Raw genomic sequence first — 6,306 nt, 5'->3', positions numbered from 1 at the left:
ACCAAGCGTTTGGATAAAGCTAGGGAGGCACAGCATGGAAACCCTGATGCTGGACAGTCCAAAGGACTCCGAGAAGGAGGTGCTGAAAACCTCTCAGCAGCAGCTCTGTGTCCCACCCTCGCTTGCTCCCATCCCCTTCGGGATAACCAAAGTCCTTCTGCATTTTTTCTACTCTTCCTTGAATAATTTAGATACAGTCTATTTTTCTCCAGCTAATTCCTTACCTCTCCACAACTGATCTCTTTTTATATTAGCAGTGAAACATATGTTCCCTCTGTGTCCAATACAGCTACAGAAGAGAGACAGCAGTGTAACAGCAATGAAGGAAAGACAAACATGCCACTCAAATACTTTAAAAATATTTTTTTAACAACTACGATTGATTTAGGCTTTTAATCTGTCAGTTTTATCCCTTTTTTAGGTTGCTATTATTGCCAGAACATATACTTGATTGGAAAAACAATCAGGTTTTCTTCTCAGCAGAGACACAAGGCACCTGCTTTGTACAATAGCTCCAAGAGAAAAAATAAAAGCAGAAACCTTACTTTGGAGTACACAGATGAGTACAGTCTTTCAGTCTTACAAAGAAAAGTTCTGATTTACTTCAGAAGTACTAAAAAGGCTCAGGAAGAGACAGCCATCAGTGCTATTTTCCTCTGTAAGGCTGAGCAAGAAAGTGGATTCATTTGTGGAGAGGGTGACAAGAAACAGCTCATTTACACATTAACTCAGATTGGCATTTTATAAGGTTGTTCACAGTTTGGGTGACATTTCAGCTTTAGAGTTTGTGTTAAAAATTTTAAAAAAGTAGATGAACTTCTGTACGATACTACTCACTATCACTCGTTTGTGACATAGTATCGTTTCCATAAGGATTTCAAACATCCATGGAGATGCTAGTTTTGCTGGGAAGTGGGAGATGTTGATGTCTAGAGACTGCAGATATCAGAGCAATAATGGGAAACTTTGAAGGAGAACCTGAGCATGCCTGGAAAAAAGAAATCAAAGTGAATTGCAAGTTATCAAGTTATCAGAACTTTGGAAATCAGGTATAGATGTTTTAGCTCATTTGAGTTTGCACTTGTGAATATCTGGGAATTTTCACACTGTGTTACCCCATTTCACCTGGGAGATGGAAATTGCCAAATAGCAAAAATCCTGTAGGAAAATGAATGGCAAAGGGAAATAGCCCTTTACACCTACAGAGCACCAGGAATCATCTTCAAGATGCCACAAAGTGAGAACAACTTCTTTTAGCAATACTGACCCAAACCTTTCAACTCTGCTGCCACGCTAGGGGTTAGTAACTTGTTGATTACAGTATTTTTCACCCAAAGCTGTTCAATTCCATTAGTGTTTGCTGTTGTTGAGATGGCTCAGGCTGAAACACAAAATTCAGGTTAGTTAATGAATTACAGCTTTAACCCATGAGCATCCCAGTGCTGCACTGCTTCTGGATATGCAGCTTGATATCCTCAACTCTCAGAGCCACAAGCTCAGCAAATCCAAGGCAAGTTCAGGTATGTGTTACCTACTCTTGCTGCCTTCTCTGCCAAGGGGCCAGGAAGATGCAGCACAGTTTGAGGGAGCTGCCAGTTCCTCCCCTGGGTTCAAAGGACACAGCTGAGAAGCAGAGCAGTGCCTGAGACAGCCAAAGCGCACAGGTCCCAGGGTGGGATGGGGTTAGTGGCCATCAGTGGTTCCTCTGTGGGATCCTCTCCCAGGATGAAAGCATGCTTTTTTCTTGCCTCCAAGCTGGCAGTATAAACTGCAGAAGCATTGAAGCCTGTTTTCTGAGGGATGCACTCGTGCAAGTTGGTGCAGTATCTGATGTCTAACAATGTGCAAGCCCAGGAATATTTCTGCACAGCAAAGCCAGCCCCAGCAGCTGTTCCCCGCAGGAATCTCTGGTTGCCCATCCAGGCTGAGGATGCTCCTGTTTCCCTCTCTCCCCTCAGGGAAGGGATTAGTAATCTTTGCTCTCCGCTAGCTGCCCACCTATTTCCACAACACCTCAAAACCTTTTATCCTTGTACAGGTCAGGACTCAAGTCTGTACAACTTCTCATGTTAATCTCCACTTGAATAGAAGTAAAGGGTAGACTGTGGTAAGACTGTGGGAGTAGCTCAAATCCAAGCAACCACATACAGACTCTCAACATCTAGAACTGTATCAATTCAGGGGAAGTAATGTCAAACTTTTGTAGAGTATTTTCAAATTGAATTAATTGTGGTTTTTAATTCCCATTCATTGCTTCTTGTTCCACCTTTTTCTACTGGGTTAAAGGGCTCTTACACAAAACAGCATCTTCTTACTGTGGGAGCAGATGTCTGTTCTCAAAGCAAGGTGTGTATATATTTGAGTTTTTGTTTTTCTGTCCCTTTTGTTCTTTGAAAGATAACCCAGCTGCACAACACATTTAACCAGAGGGCAAATCTTGTTTCAATCTAGTCTATTATAAAGCAGGAGGGGAAAATAAAAAATGAAAAGTGTTTTGGCTTTCATTTTGTTGTTTTTAATAGAATAGGCATGGTATTTCTGGGAAATGTTTATGCTAATATTTTAGGGGTAACTCCCATGTAAAGTGAAGAAGAAAGCTCCTCCTCAAATGGTATAATTAACTTATTAACTACAGTAAGTCGTTCTTCCACGTGACTTTTCCTTTTATTTTTTAATGGCTTTTCAAGTGCATGGCTGCTTTTTACCATGCAGCATATGCAGTATAGAAGAGAAGGAGCCATCTGTGTTGGCTGTTAGGTAAAATAAGAAGTAATTACCAAAGCTACTTTTGATTTAGCAGTTTTACAAATGGATCACAGTACTCTGGCCTATGTTTTACTGCTGAAATTATTTCAAGCCTTGACTAGAATTATTCTGCTCTTCTCTGCCCACAGCCAAGCACCTGAATCTATATTTAAGCACCTGCAATCTATTCTGATTTTCAGGACACACAGAATGTACTGTTCCCTCTGCTGTTCAAGGAATCTGTACAGGCTCAGTTTCTCTGAAAATTTAGGCAGTTAAACCCAGAGAGGCTTATGCAATCACATTTGCCAGGATCAAGCTTCTGGCTCATTCCTTTGTTGTGAATGTCCCTTCTTCACCTCCACCCCCTAAAATACACCAGAAAAAAGAGAGAAAGCACTGTTCCTTGCAGGACACCTTATGATTCACATGTAGTGTATCAGTAGCGTGGGATATCTCTACCCCTAGAGACCAGGTTCCAGTGTTCCATCTGGCAAAGCTCTTCACATCAGGGTACAAGGTAGAATTTTCAAAAAGGGAACTAAAAATTTCCATGTGGATGTGAATGCCAAGCTGAAACCTGCTTTTCCTGTAGCCAAATCCATGAGGAGTACTCACAGCTTCACACACTGCCACCCCCCTGCCATTTGGGACAAACATCCTGAATTGACTCTGTTTAATGGAGAGTAACATGGGACCTGGAAAACATGTGGCCTTCTGGAGAGCAACAAATCAAACCTCTTGGACACAGGCAGCAAAAAGCTTCTGTCCACTGTACAAGCTGCTCATCAGAAGCTGTTACTGTGCAGCCTGAACTGCCCCATCTACCCTCAGCAGCAGCAGGGACTTCTACCAGTCCAGACTGCATTTCATCCTCAACAGTTCCTCAATGGACAAAAGGGTTGAGATCTGCTGATGTTACAAGTGGTGTTTTGATGATATATTCCTATTAGAATGAGCAGGGCTAAGCTGTCTCATGTCCTTGAGCTCCCTGGGATATTACCCAGATGAGTAACCTCTTTGGCCAATTTTTTTGGATGCTGCAGTATTATCCCATGACACTGTACATGCCACATCTCTGAGCTATTCAGAGGTTTAGGCAGTATTTGTACATAGACAGAAGTCTTGGGGCTAGGGATGACCAAAAGTCCAGAAAGTCCATTTGATAAGTGAGGGTTGATAACTTCATCCTTCCCAAGTGGGTTCCTCAGATGGGAGAGATGCTGCTGTACAAGTGATCAGCTCTGAAGAGGGAGGCTTTCAGAGTCTTCTTTTTTGTGCTTGTGCAGGAGAAGGAGCTTCTTTAATCCTCCTCTTGCTATGGGCTTGTTACAACATAGTGTAATATAAAAGTGTCTGTGAGTTTTAATGAATTTGTAAGTCATAGCACAAAAAGGGTGTCTTGGGGAGAAGATCGTTGTCACTGCTGGAAACAGAAGTGGAAAGATGATTTTCCCTCTGAGTGGTGACATTTTCAAATGCAGAATCCCAGTTTCATCTCATGTTCCTCATCTATTTAGGTATTTATTTTTGCATCTGAGAGCCATAATACCCAGCAGATTGCTGCTGGAGGATTACCCAAATAGCTTCTCCTTCTGACACAGGCTGAAGAGTCGTACAAGTTGAAGAATCCTGGAAATATGGATCCTCTCTCCTCATAATTATTGTTCCTGGCAGCAGATTGTTAAATGCATACCACCACTTGCTAAACATGGAATAACCTGTGTCCAGCAGACAGCACCTGGACCCAGCTGTTCTGTAAGAAAAGCCCTACAATCCACGATTCCTACAAAGTCCCAAAATTCCTTTGGGTTTACGGCAAAAGGCACGATTTGGGAGAACAAGTGCCAAATCCGTTTAAAAGCAGCAGTTGTGGATCTGGTGTACTCAGTATCCAATGGGTATTGCGTGAACAGTGCTATCCCAGTTATCCTGGATGCTGCCAAGGAGCCTGTGGCTGGCACCACTGGTGATTCTGCTTGGAAGCTTGGATGGCTGAAAGGCTGGGTGAGCTCAGGCGTTGGGAGAGACCGGAGATGATGGGGCAGTCAAAGTGTGGCCAGCACTGAGTGACTACACAGGCAGTGAGTCCCGCCCTGGGGATGTCAGTAGCAGATGACATCACCTGGAATCCCCAAAGGATAAACGTAAGGTGCCTCATTGGAAATGAATGGATTGTCCTCCACTGAAACCTTCAAGAAATTTGCAGGCAGACCACTCTTTTGTTTCCCTCACAGACACCTCTACAGCAAGAAATTGTCTTGTGTGAAAGACCTCATGGTGCTCTGTTCTCCATGCAGACATGACATTTCAGGGTCTCTTCACAGCAGGGACCTGAACACTGTACTCTTGCTTCAGGGTTTTGCTGACATTTATGAGTTGTTTGTTCTTCCCTGACCTGCGTGAGGGAACCTGGCTGACCAGGCTGTGTTAGCAAAGCCATCACTCTCCAGAAAGTAAAAGCTGCACACATTCAAGAGAAGCACTCTTGTACTTAGTTGTGAAAGTCCTTTGAGTCATGTTATCTCAGTTCCAAAAGAGTGAGCAAGGAATTAGCAGTGTAGTAAGTGGAATTAACCTTACCTAGGTGTTATTAACCCATCTCATCCCTTTCTGGTCCTGAGTGGATTCATGGTCATCTTCCAGCATGGATGGATTTTGAACCCTTGGAAAAAACAGACTCTAACTGTCTCTTTTTTTGCTCTTCCCCAGACTTCTCTTACATTTCACAAACTTTTACCAGAAGAGGAGTATCTCAGCCCAGATCATGTCATGGTTATTGTGAGCATTTATTCAGGACTGTCCAGCCTTAGCTTGGGCAGGTTTAAACTCAGGAGCCACCACTCAGACCAGCAAACTCTCCACCACGACCCCATGTCCTGTCAGGGGAGGTCAGCCTTGATCCCTGCCTATGGCTGGCCAAAGGCAGTTTGCTTCACTGGCTGAGCCCAAGCCCTCTCCATGCCTCTGGCAACTGGGACAGCAGCCATTATGTTCCACAAAGCCCTTTTTCTCCCATCCAAAGCTATTCCTAAATTCCTTAATGTCTGCAGATACTGCCTAGCACAATCTGTCCCATGCCAGCCTCTACCTGACCTGGTGACCAGCACCACAGCCTTTTGATCTGTTCCAAGGGAAATGTTGGCTGCAGAGACAAAACGCAAAATCCTGGCAGTAGCACATCTGCCCTTCATCACAAGAATCCAGGAATTCTGTATAGGGACAGATGAGTCCAAGCACCTGGCAGGCAGCTGAGAAGATGAGTCATTTGAGGAGCTGGGGCTGACAAGTGATATGTGCATATTTAATGTGTCCCAGGATTCCTGGCTGCTTTCAAATTGCTCAGGGATGTTTGTTGAGGCTCTTGGGGATGTTGGAGCTTCACAGGCACACTTGAGACTCCTGAAAGGAGCCGTTTGACTCTGATACTTATCTCAGCACTTTCTGCTTCATAAATATCTCAGGCCTTAAAGTCTCCAGGCTGGGAGGCACTCAGATGGATGAGGACATTGGGAATAGTTCAGTGTCTTGGAGAGAAACAAAAATATCTTTCTGGCAGTG

This window comes from Onychostruthus taczanowskii, unplaced genomic scaffold (genome assembly GCF_017590055.1).
Source record: "Onychostruthus taczanowskii isolate IOZ18803 unplaced genomic scaffold, ASM1759005v1 scaffold7, whole genome shotgun sequence".
Classification (NCBI taxonomy): domain Eukaryota; kingdom Metazoa; phylum Chordata; class Aves; order Passeriformes; family Passeridae; genus Onychostruthus; species Onychostruthus taczanowskii.
Note: the sequence above shows the minus strand (reverse complement) of the source record.